This window comes from Hetaerina americana, unplaced genomic scaffold, assembly GCF_022747635.1.
Source record: "Hetaerina americana unplaced genomic scaffold, ioHetAmer1.1.p SCAF_6, whole genome shotgun sequence".
In the NCBI taxonomy this organism is placed as follows: Eukaryota; Metazoa; Arthropoda; class Insecta; order Odonata; family Calopterygidae; genus Hetaerina; species Hetaerina americana.
In genome coordinates, this window is record NW_027287205.1 from 24143741 (window position 1) to 24156337 (window position 12597).

A 12597-nucleotide genomic window follows, 5' to 3' on the forward strand; every position below is an offset into this window, starting at 1 on the left:
CTCAGGCGGCAGTAATTTATGCCAACGGAATTTGAAAACTAGTTCAGAGATATGGCAAATGTTTAATTCTGTTTCACGAATAAGCATAAAAATATTAGTGAAAAAAGTTTTTAAATGAATTTATTACATTTAATGTTTATATTCGAGTTCATTTTTTATAGTGCAACGAGGTCACATTTTGGGCAGGCAGCCTTCATAGATTACGGTAATGCTTCCTCCTAACGTCGGTATTTACGTTGCATTGCAGAATTTTTTTAGATTATCTGGACAAAATTACCTGTTTCGTTGCCTGTTTACACCCACGCGGTTCAAACAACTTACTTTTATTGCCCTGGAAATTCCCCTTGATTCAGAGGCGTTATGAAAGATTGACGTGATCGACCCGTAAAAGCCAGAGGGCATAGATGCCTCGGGTTATCCGGTGCCACATTGATAGCCCTACACCAGGAAACCACGTCATTCGCCAATGTTATCGCGGTTAAGGTAATCCCTTGGGAGAGTGGTAGCCCTCAAAAGGGATTACGGTTTGGGATGGAAGGTGGAAATGAGGAGGTTGCGGCCGGTTGATGGGCAATCCATGGGTGCGTACAAGTTAAGGTCCTTGAGTTAACGTTTATCTTTTGCCTCAAAGTTTTTCCAAAGATACTATAATGTTGAAATTGGCGAATTTAACGGTAATTTTGGCTTTAGAATTCGAACTTATACGCCATCTTGTGAAAATTTATTTTAGAAAAATATATTCTGAAGAAATGAGGTATTATGCGACGATTAAAAATATAATAAATGATACAATACTGGGTTTAAACAACATACAGGTGTATTGGATGGCCTCCATAATGGTAATATAATTGATTAAAGGTTAATAAATTTAAGTAATGGCATTAAAACTTGGCATAATAGTCTCCATGACAAAGCAAAAGAATCTGTCACGCCTTAGTCTGGCTGCATGATGGCCCACATGATGTATTTTTAAGATTTTAGGCGGAAAAACAATGTTTTTCCAAACCATAAAGTCACTGAGGTTGAAGATCAGGTTTACAAACGACCATTGGCAGATATATATATATATATATATATATATATATATATATATATATATATATATATATATATATATATATATAGCAAATAAGTTGTATTGTAGGAGCTACTAATCTTATCTAACATCCAATGATCACGTCGCCCCGAAAGCTGCGCCAATGACCATGTAGGTGTTAAGTGCTAGGGTGTAATGAAATCAAGCATAAAATGCATATGAAAAACAGAATACAAGTGCAAATTTACGTTCAACCCTATTAACATCAAGCAATAATGGGATGTAAAAAATGCAGCGTACAGTTTTAATATTCTGATAAAATATTTAGAAATGATTTCTTTAAACAGCTGGTTGATACCCTGCACGAAATAACTGTTAGAATATATATTCCAATCTCTTAAAAAGAAAAATATTAATTATATGTACTTTATGATATTCAACCTATGTGCGGTCAAACTTTTTATGTCTCGTTTTTCGAGGAAAGGGACATTTCAAGTCATTATATCTTTTTGAAGTTATAAATGTATGTATCTATAATCTTAATACTTTGTAATGAATATAAGTTACATTTATTTTCGATTATTATTACTCAAATATAATATCTATAATTTGAAATTTACATGTCAGGTATTCCATGTATTGGAGCAGCAATATTCATCTAACATTATTCATTTCTAAGTGCTAACATCCTGTTTTCTGTAGTGATATGATTTAAAAATCAAACTTACAGTTTGAGAATTCCATTCAGTAGATTCATATTCAAAGTGAGGCCATACAAGTGAAAAAAATCAGACTAATTTTTAACTATTTATTCACATTTCCTGTGGCCCATCCTCAACTCCCTCTTGCTTCCAGTTATAATGTCCAGCTGCATGCTATGTTTTCATGTAGTGTACAGTCTGTAGAAAAAGATATGTAGAATATTTTTTTCAAGCTTTCATCGAATTGGAATATAATCCTGAAATGCAATTAACATTTCAGATCTATTGAAAGCCAAAAATAATGTCATGATCTCAGATTGCCTCTAGACGATTTTATCCCCAGAAAATTTCAAATTACACGGAAATTAACTGTAATTAACTCTAATATCTATTCAAATATTCCTCTTCCGGTTTGAGGCTTTCAAACGTGATTGTTTTTTCTTATCTAGAAATATTGCAGTGTACTGCAAAGAAATGGCCGGTGAATATAACTTTTTAGGTGCTTGAATTAATATGTAAAGTCTGATCATCCCAGCACGCGAAATCATGAAAATGGACGTTATGCTTCCATTTAATTTTTTTGTAGTATAATTATCAATGGTGGGGGCGGGCAGGCTCATTATGTAATTATCCAGTTTTTAAAATGAAATCGCTTCATCAGTTTAGTGAGACTTAGCACTAGCTATATGAAAATTGCAAATTTTCTAAGTATGGTATGAGGGATACTTAAACCTGGCCATGGTTGCTGAACATATAGGCTGTCCATCCTACAGATAATATAGAATAATTAAGAAATACACTTTACTAATATATCGGGCAAATAAGTAACCGACAACTGGAGAGAAAAATTTGACGACGGGGGAAACACAACAGTAGCGATGTAATGTCCGTGGTCAAGTGAAGGAAGGGGACCATTGTCCTGGGATTGATGGGAGGTGAATTTTAGAGTGGGGAGGGGAGAGGTTGTGAGGGAGATATGCTACCTATTGTACTGTGTAGGCTGCGTACTTTTAACCTCTCAGTAGAATGAAAAACTTAAAAACGTTTCAGAAAACAATTTACAATTGAAGAAAAATCCTTGCTAAACAAATGATTGAAACATTCTTTACCATACAGCCACCCCCAATAGAAGATCAAGCCATGGATATTGAATAAACATCATACGCTACAGTGAAACCACAAAAAATTGTAAGACAGTCTTGCTTAACCAAATTCAAACAAAGCATCATGCACGTAAAGGGCAGACCACATGATCAAACCCCTCACAAACCAACAACTAAGCAACTCAAAAAGAAAAACTTATAAATTCGACAAAGGGGACACTGCCCTCAACCAGGAAAAAAATAGAATACAAATTTCGGACCTTAGAAGCCATTAATTAAGGCATTTATATCGAAGTACGTAGGAATTTGACCAAAAAAATTATTACTGAAGCCAAAAACAGGGTTGACCGTTGCAACGCAGTTTTAAATAAAAAAACACGCTTTGGGTTTAAAATCGCAAAACCAAATGCCCCACGAATGTATATATTACCAAAGATACAAATCCATTATCGCAGCATTAAAATCCTTCACATCCTACAAACTCGTGAAGTGGATCGACGTACAGTATAAAACACTAGGATCCACGGAAACATATGGCATCAAACACGCAACAAACCTCATTGATATCATTCAACACGTACATCTCCTCCCATATTAGTATGATTATGGTATCCTTCGCGTTGAGAAATATTACCTAGAATCCATATTCCCATCACCCATGATAACATAGCCGACTGACTAAAGAGCAAGCAGCCGACTCCTGTTCTTATCGTGGAATACGTCACCCTCACAAAAATTTGCATGGACCTAAGATATTTACAGCTAATAGTTTACTTTATTTTCGTTTCATTGATGCTGAACGCATTAGCAGTAAAAATGCGTTTCAAATATACTACTGCATACTGCATGAAGATTGTCATATATAACTTATCCAATATAAGGATTTTGCAGAAAATATAGCTGGTTCATTTCCATTAACCAATTAAACGAATGATCCTTAGTTACGCACATAACCGGTCGAATTGTTCTGTTTGTTATTTTAGGTCTCATCAATAAGAAACGTATAATGCAGTCTATTTTGTGAATACGCGCAGTAAAAACCAATTTCAAAAAATCAAAATAGCTACAGTTTATAGTGTTTTACGGTGAAAAAGAACGTGTCCCTGTTGAACGAGTGTGATTCTCAGGTTTTTTCGGGCGGCTTTTTAGAAATAGAGTGTCTATAAAAAATTTTTATCGATGAAGGTTACTTTCACTGGTTTCTCGGTTTCCCATAATCCTAATGCTCTATGTGTCAATGGAAAGGTGAGAAGTTACCCGGGGATATTAAACAGATTTTTTAACAGATTCATTAGACTTTAACTCAAAAATTTTCCTGCCAACCTCACCCCATTCTGGCTGAGTAATTGTTTACATCCTTTCAGTCCAGCCGAGGCTTACGTCATCGCCTTTCACCGCCTTCTTGCCAGCCTAGCTGGATAGGAGAGTGAGCAGTGGAGAATGAGTAAAATAGAAAAAGTCTCTATGCATAGTTAAACAGTGCACTGATCGGCGGTGAACATTAACCATTGTGAGTCAAATATGTTCGGTAATTGATGATGGATTCTACGTGGCCAGTCATGCTTTCATATCTGATAGCTGATGACTCCACCCCACCTACTACTACAACCCCAGTTTCCACTGTTATTTAAACGTCGTCATTCCAGAAAACAAACTTTGGACTCTTTATTTTCGTTTGTTGTAATTGAGCAAAACATTACAGCATTTATTTTTAAAATAATATTTTTGTGCGCCTTATACACTGAATACTCATTAGCTATATTGTAATATACTACTTATCTATTTAACTCTAAATGAAATAACTATCGTAATTTATAAGGAATACTCCGAGTAAAAACAGTGTAAAACATGAAAAGTAGGAAGGAATATTGGAACATTTAAACTGACTTAAAATGATAATTTATAACGTGTGTGTATGTGTGTGTATATATATATATATATAATATATATCACATGGAAATAGATATAAGGGAAAGGGATAGGAACATACATAAAAGACGAAAACAGGAGAGGTGGGGAAGGCAGAATCAAGCAGATCAGTGTATATTTCTTTTCCTCAATAGCTCTTTTTTTTCCCGCGAAAAAATTAAATTTTCTAACAGAATTTAACCCTTAATCCATTTTTGTAATCCACAAAACTTAGCGTTTATGTTGCGGTTTTGAGAATTGTTTTCATACATTTTATGTGTGGCCATCAAGAGAAAATAAGACTGGCTGACGCATGAACCTGATCAAACAAGCTCTATTCACGCATTTTGACCTGCACTGGAAGACTAGTGATGCAATTGGTTAAGTTTATAAATCAATTTCATTAATCTACCTAGCCCATGTAACTGGTCAATTCTTTATTAGGTTTCGTCATTAGGCCCGTAACGTATGTCATTTCGAAGCTTTCAAAGGTGAGCTAAACGATGTTGCTGGCTCTGCAAAAAGGGATTATCGGTTTCGGGAAGGGATGTAAATTGAGCAGAGAAGAGAGACGAGCGAGAAAGACGACTGAGTGAGGGTAGGGTGGGATGTAATATCGGGTGGGAGTAGGTGTCAAGAAGTTACGGCTCCATCGAAGAGTCAATTTCCCGTCGGAATCACTTAACATGGGACACTGTTTGGATTCGGGTCCGTACGGGGTCGAGTGAATGAGGGTGGTTCGGGGGGATTGGTTAGGATTTGGGTGGGGAGAGCGGAGGGTGGAATAGTGTATGGGATGAGAAAGGGGTTAGATGAGAACGAAGGATGAGAGAGTCGCGAAACGGAGTGAGGGAGGGAGTGCAGGATATAGGTATATAAATGACCAAAAAATCGGGAAATAGGTCCAAAAAAGGACCATTGAAAGGTAGAGGTTACCTAGGAGATTTAAACTTAAGTGATATGAAATTATGTAAAAAGAAATTAGAGAGATAATAGAACTTAATGTTAGTTCTCGGATATCATAAAACGAACTGGTTGGTAGTTTATAATCCTCCTATAAACCTAAATTTTTCACTTTTTCTCTGGGGATACACACGAAAAAAATGGCACGCAAACAGGGAAATTTGTACAGGTTCTAAATTTTTTCCATGAAATATCATTCACTGAAAGTAATATCAACACACAAAAACAGGAAATTTGTGATTAGCAGAATTTTCACATGGGAGTACTTAATGATTTCTGTCAAATAAAAATAAATTCGGCTTAATCGCAAAAAAATACCTCAAACCATTCATTCCTCTCAATAAATATGCATCATAACCGCCTCTCAAATAATAAGTACATGCCGAGTAATATAGTAATTGTTTCTTTTGTATCTCTTTTAGGACAGTATGATTATCATTTTTAAGGTACCGCACCTATGATATCATCAGAGCATACTATCATTTCCTGCGAAGGAGACGACTTTCGTGAAATTTAATATGATTGCAAGTCAGCCTCAGTTAACACCAAAGTCTAATCCCATTTTCAAATTCAGAATCAACCATCCAACCGTCCATCCATTATGGAAAGTATTTACGATGTTGGATTTTTGGTGTACGTTGAATACATTGCACTTTGGTGTTTCAACGTATGGCTGTTGAAAATATTTTATTACCAAATATGAAAACAAAATTTCATTAACTTATAGGTCACTTTTTATGCACCATAATACCAGGAAAAAGCATGTTAGTGTTTAATTTCAGCATTCATGACTCCTCAATTTTGAGTTAATGTTGGGTATTATTTTGCCATGTATATTTAAGCGGTTCAATAAATAGGTCAATATTTGCCGCGGTGAATTATTAACATGTAGTTTAATGTTGCAGTTTCAGATGCTGCTTAAAGTAGTCATTGCACTATTTCTTATAATATGGTTACTGTACTCACTAAGGTAACCATCTGTTTAAGCACTCTAATATATATTAGCAATAGTTTTATTTTTATTGCTAATAATGGTGATAAATATTTTCACCCTCGGAGATTCGGCCTGATTAATTTAGTAAGTGATACGATGTTCATCCAGTGATAGATTTTCTTTCTGTAAAAATAATACCATTATAAATTCAAAGGAATGACGGGACGACAGAGTTTTTTATCGAAGTTATCCACTTATACGCATGGCAAAGCAAAAATTTCAAATTGTAACCATCATTCGTCTTGACCAGGAACGAAAAAATCGAGATCATGGCGGATAATTTTTACCCTTTGAAACGGCTTTGTTTAATTTATTGTATCCTTTAATAAAGTTCTGGTGAAATCTCCACGCTTGGAATACTTCATTTGTATATTTTTTTCGTAAGTGTAGTTTACTTTGTGATTGAAGTCCCGTGTAGTTTGAAGAAAAAACTCGCATCATCTCTGAAGTGTAAAATAGCATGTATGGTACTGATTCCAGGTAAATCACAAGCATCCATTTTTAAGTATGATAAGGTTCTTAACATTATTTACACTCCCAAAAAATACAAGGAAAAGTATTTTGTATTCGTTAAAATCCATTTGAGACGGATAAATTGGCTCATTTTCATCTCGAATTATGCTGTTCAAGGCAATCATTTATACCATGAGTTTGTTGCGGGAAGTGGAAAGGAAAATACACACAGAGCTTAATTTTAATATGTTGAAGGTAAATAATTAGCAGTGCGAATAAATGTACGAAGCAAATATGCATATGAATATAGTCTGATATATGAACGACGTTTAATATGATGAGACACATTTCAGCCAAATATAATATTCTCTTCTTCTGTCTACGTGCATCTCAGAGGGAACATTTGTAAGCCATTAGTAAAATAAAATCGTCGTAACGTTTGTATTTGCTACCAATTTGTAAATTTAGCCTCATATATAGATTTATACAAATTGAGTGTAAGAACACAATCAAAGGCATTTTAACTTTGCTAGAACTGTTGTGACAAAATTATTCATGTAAAGTTTGACGGATATATCCATTTACAAAGATGTCCTTAATAATGAGTACGTTAAAGTATGTGCTTAAATAATAGACACGCCCTCTATATAGTTTCTATGAGATTCTCTGCATTTTATAGAATATTTTTCAAGACTTATAATGTAGTAGGCAAGAAGCGCACGTAGGATTTATAGTTGGAAAGAGAAAATTTTGACGTTTATTGAGCAAATTGAGAGAAAAATTGGCGGAATATTTGTATTGTTTCTGGGTAAAATGAACTTTACAGTGTAGCACAGTTTCTCGCATAACCTCTTTCCAGAGAACTATGCATATGTGAAGCATGAACTTAGAGGAATCGTGGAAAAAGCACACGAAATTGAACTGATAGACCCCGCGAGAGAAATTTATTAACATGAATGAACAAATATACTTAAGGTACTTGGGGGGCAGATACACCCAAATAAACCCTATATGAATATTCTAGCCAGGTAGGACGAGCGGCGCAGGTGCTTTAGACGGGAGGAGTGACTTCCGCATGAATGTTTAATTGGTAAAGTTACTTTGAATAAACTGAACGAAACTTTCATTGGGCCTTCCGCTAGCGCGAATCGTCAACACCACCGTCCAAGCATTCCTTCTGTGATCGCCTGCCAATATATTTTAAGACTGCGGAGTGTAGGTCTAGACACTTGGATGGCTTTTCTTTAGGTGATATTGATAATGGGAGAAAGATTTATATAACAACATTCATTTTACAGCATTTAGAAGAAATTGTGAAGTTATAAACGTCTATGAGAAGGGCTTTTCCGGAAATATTTATTCCCTTAGAAGAAAGAATAAATGCTTCCAAAAATTTTGGGTAGAGCATGAAAAACTCAGTATTTTTAGAGTAATCTTTTGGTATTTTTTCGTGACAAACACCACACATTACGGAGGTGCTTTTCATCAACAATTACGGTGCAAAGTTATATTTCCTTGAACAGTTTGAAGTTATGGCGGCGCCCAAAGATAATGTGAATCTTCTTAATGGCTTATGCTTTCAGGCACAAATATCTATATTACTCTTACTCTTCGCACTCCCCCAAAAACTTTGTGGGCCAAAGCTCTATTTACCATCTCACGCTCCATGAAGCCATTTCTCTCAACCCTTCCTTCTCATCTATTTCACCATTCCCATTATTTATCCTTTTTCTCTCACCTAAGCTTTTGACCAACGTGTTACTCTCAAACGTTAAATTATCTCTTTCCCGTAGTATTAGCTTTCCCCTGTCCTTACCTCTCCCTTCCCCCATTTCTCTCACCCTTTCTGACTCCACACCTGCATATATACTAGATCAGCGATTCCAGCTCCAGTCTCATAGTGAAAATAACTTTTCTATCATTAGAAAACTGGGTAGGTATGTAAAAGTGCTGTGGACCTTTCTAAGATTATATCAATCTGACCATAAAATATTTCTAGTAAATGAGGTATCACTGCCTCTGTGACTGAAAATGCATGCTGAATTCCATTTGGTAGATTAGGCCAAGTTTAAGGACCTTTAGTAATGAAGCATTCCTTACAAGCCGGAAAATTTACCCCGTAAAACCTTTAACTAATAAGTGAGCTATTCAAGAAGTTTCTTCTTTATGGGATAAAGGTCGAGCCGGAATCAGGATCATGATGCACGAGTGACTTTGTTCCGTTAAATATTGGTGAAATAAAGATATTTTCCAGTTGAGCACGCATAATCGAGCTTAGGTGTCTTCAGGAGATATGGTAGAATCACAGGGCAGTCTCTATTCGATGACATCTGTTCTGATTGTGCTACTTGAATAGGTTCCATTAAATCCGTACAATTCGATGACATTTGTGTATTGAAATAGAAATTGGAATAAAAAACAGCAGGTTGCATGGTTGCGTAGTGGGTTAAGCGTTCGTTGGCTGGTTGAAGGTTTCCCTTGTAGCTCTATTCTCTGGGTTGCAACTGGGTAATGATGTTGACAATTTAAGATGAAAACCAATGTTTGTGATTTTATGGGAATCAAAACTTAGTGGAAATCCAGCGGTGCTGAGGCTAGAATTACCTTAGTGCCAGGATGCCAGGAGAATCCAATGTTTAACTGTTGAAGAATTTAGGAGAAAGGATTTTGGCAGGTATAGAGAGGAAATTAGGGATTTTTATAGTATTAATGCGATTTATGTTATGACTAAAATTTACTGGTTCTAACGAGTTAATAAGTGAATTTCTATGATTTTTTTTCACAAGAACACGATCTGTGTCAAGTTTTCAATGGCTGAGATGGGTTTTAAAGTTTTGTATAGAGTCCTCGTCGAATATGTTACTTACTAATTGAATTTTGATTATTGTAAAATGAAACATTGTTTTTTATTTTAAAAGTAAATATTTTTCTGAGATATATACAAAAGCAAATAAAAGTCAATCTGCCTCCCTCATTATTATTTTAAGCTTTAAATTTATGTGTATAACCTTCAAATTTCATGCCAGTTCCAAACATTTGGATATCGCATAGAAATCCGTTGTTTACTTGTTTTGAATGAGTACCAGTATGAATTTTGACCTTGCTAATGGCGGCTAGAACAAGCAAATTTGGGAAATTATAATTTTCTGACTATTTAAAATAAATTTCATTCGTGAATGAGTACTTTTGTAATAGCCGATTACATTGTTTGGTTGGCCGTTCAAATTTCAAACGCCTCTGAGTGTTTGTTCCGTTTCTTTGTGGCACACACTGTTTATTTGTTTGGAAAGTCAATACATGAAATCCAACTCCATCGGTGGCGGTGTAAACAAAAATATTAGGCACACGCGTGCGTCTCGTATGTTCCAATTCTCTTTAACTGCAGATTCCTGTGATTATTCATGGGTGATAACAAGCATTAAAATAATAAACTCTTGAAGAAGGGCATTTTAATTGCCTCCCTTCCATCCCTTTTAATATCCAAACCCTCTTGTCCAATTTAAATTGACATAAATTATAACGGTGAGAGCTTGTAACACTAGATTTTATAAAGTGGCCATGTACTCTCTAATTTATCCACTCTTTGAAGAAAAATACATTGATTTATATATTTATATAGGATTATCATTGCATTGAAAATATCTTAATTATTTCAATAAGCCGAAATATTATGTACTAATATAGACCCTACGTTGTGGTCATCTTATTAAGTGGATCGAGCGATTTATATCCATCAAATCAAATTTGTTTACGTGAAATTGAGGTAACAACTTTTGTCATTTGAAAGATCAAATTTCTCCGTCCACCACATGCGGTGGTTGATTTTAGATGCTTCTTTATATTTCAAAATATTTGAAATTCCGTTTGTATTACTATTGAAAATGAATTTGAAAAAAAACATTTCCAAAATGGGATCAAATATTTACCCTCAAAAGTTAAAACGGCATGTAGTAGCAATACGGTATTTGTTTAAGGTCTCATAAATGAGAAATTCCTAGGGTAAAAGTAGAAGGGTATGATGCCTCAAAGGGGAGAGTAGTGGAAGTGCAAAAGTCCTCTCTAGTGAAGGGTTCGAAAGTCGGTCCGAAAATGTAATGAAGCACCATTAAATACGTCCGCGCGAGGTCTTGTTGGGAGAGAATTGGTTATGGGAGGGCCTCTGGTGAGCGGCCAGGAACAGGAACGGGTAGAGCAGCTCTGTGCTTGGGGGGGGGGGGGGGTGAGAGAGCAATCCGTGTCTGCCTCCAAGAGATAAGGCCCAGTCGCCTAGCTGCGGAGTGAGAGCGCAAACACATTCCTCAGAAGGTGAAGGTAGGGTGGGGAGGGCGGGGTCATGAAATGAGGAGGAATGACGTTTGGGTCGCTTAGCTTTCGGGGGAATGATTTCGATGCCCATTGCCGCGGTTACGGACGGTGTGAACAGAGTGCATGACAGGTATGTTTCCCATTTTATTTTGTGCTGATACTAAGGTGTAATTTCTTAGTATTTTCTACCAGCGATTTTTCGTGGTTATATTAGCAGTAGACTAGAGACTAATTCTAGGGTAGGTTTGTGAGTGATCCAAGCAATACGCACTATTGTACTCCTAACCCCTAATAACAGGAGTTAAAATATCCCCAACTCCCATGAAAAATATTAAAATAAGTCAATATTTAGCACTAGATGCATTTCCCCATTTCTATTCATCCAAATTTCTTACTCATGCCCTCCATCTACTTCACTTTCAAAACGATATTCCCGTTAACACTCATCAGGATCACATTTCCTTTCAATATCTGCTTTATCCACTCTTCCGGGCTTGTTTCAGTCTCTTTCAACAGCCAACTCTATTTTCCTAACTTGGCAAGTACTTATTTGCTTGATTACTAATCCATCCACTTCATCTTTCCCATACATCTCCGCACCCACACTTCCAAAGCCTCCAATCGACGGATCTCCTCTTGCTTCGACGACCGCATTTCCAAGATAAGCAAAACTACACTCTGTATTAAAATTTTCGCTAATGTTTTCTTTACATTTTTATGGAAGGATAATGCCATTGGTAACTCGCTATAAACGCTTCCTTACTAATGAAATAAGGACAGTTTGCACTTTTCCACAGTTTATTTAACGTGCGACGTGTTTCAACTCACAGAGTCATCATCAGTCTTGTACCTGATGATGACTCTGTGAGTTGAAACGCGTCGTACGTTAAATAAACTGTGGAAAAGTGCAAACTGTCCTTATTTCATTATGATGAACTTCCACGACCTCAAGCCTGAATCTGTTGAGCTTCTTTACTAATCGCAGTTTTACCTTTGATTGCCCTACCACTTTATCAACTTCCCCATGCATTTTATGTTGCAATAAATTGTATTACAAAAGAATTCATCATGACTGGTAATCAAATTTAAGATATATTAGAACAGAAATACATTTTTCAAGTAAAAATTTTTCAG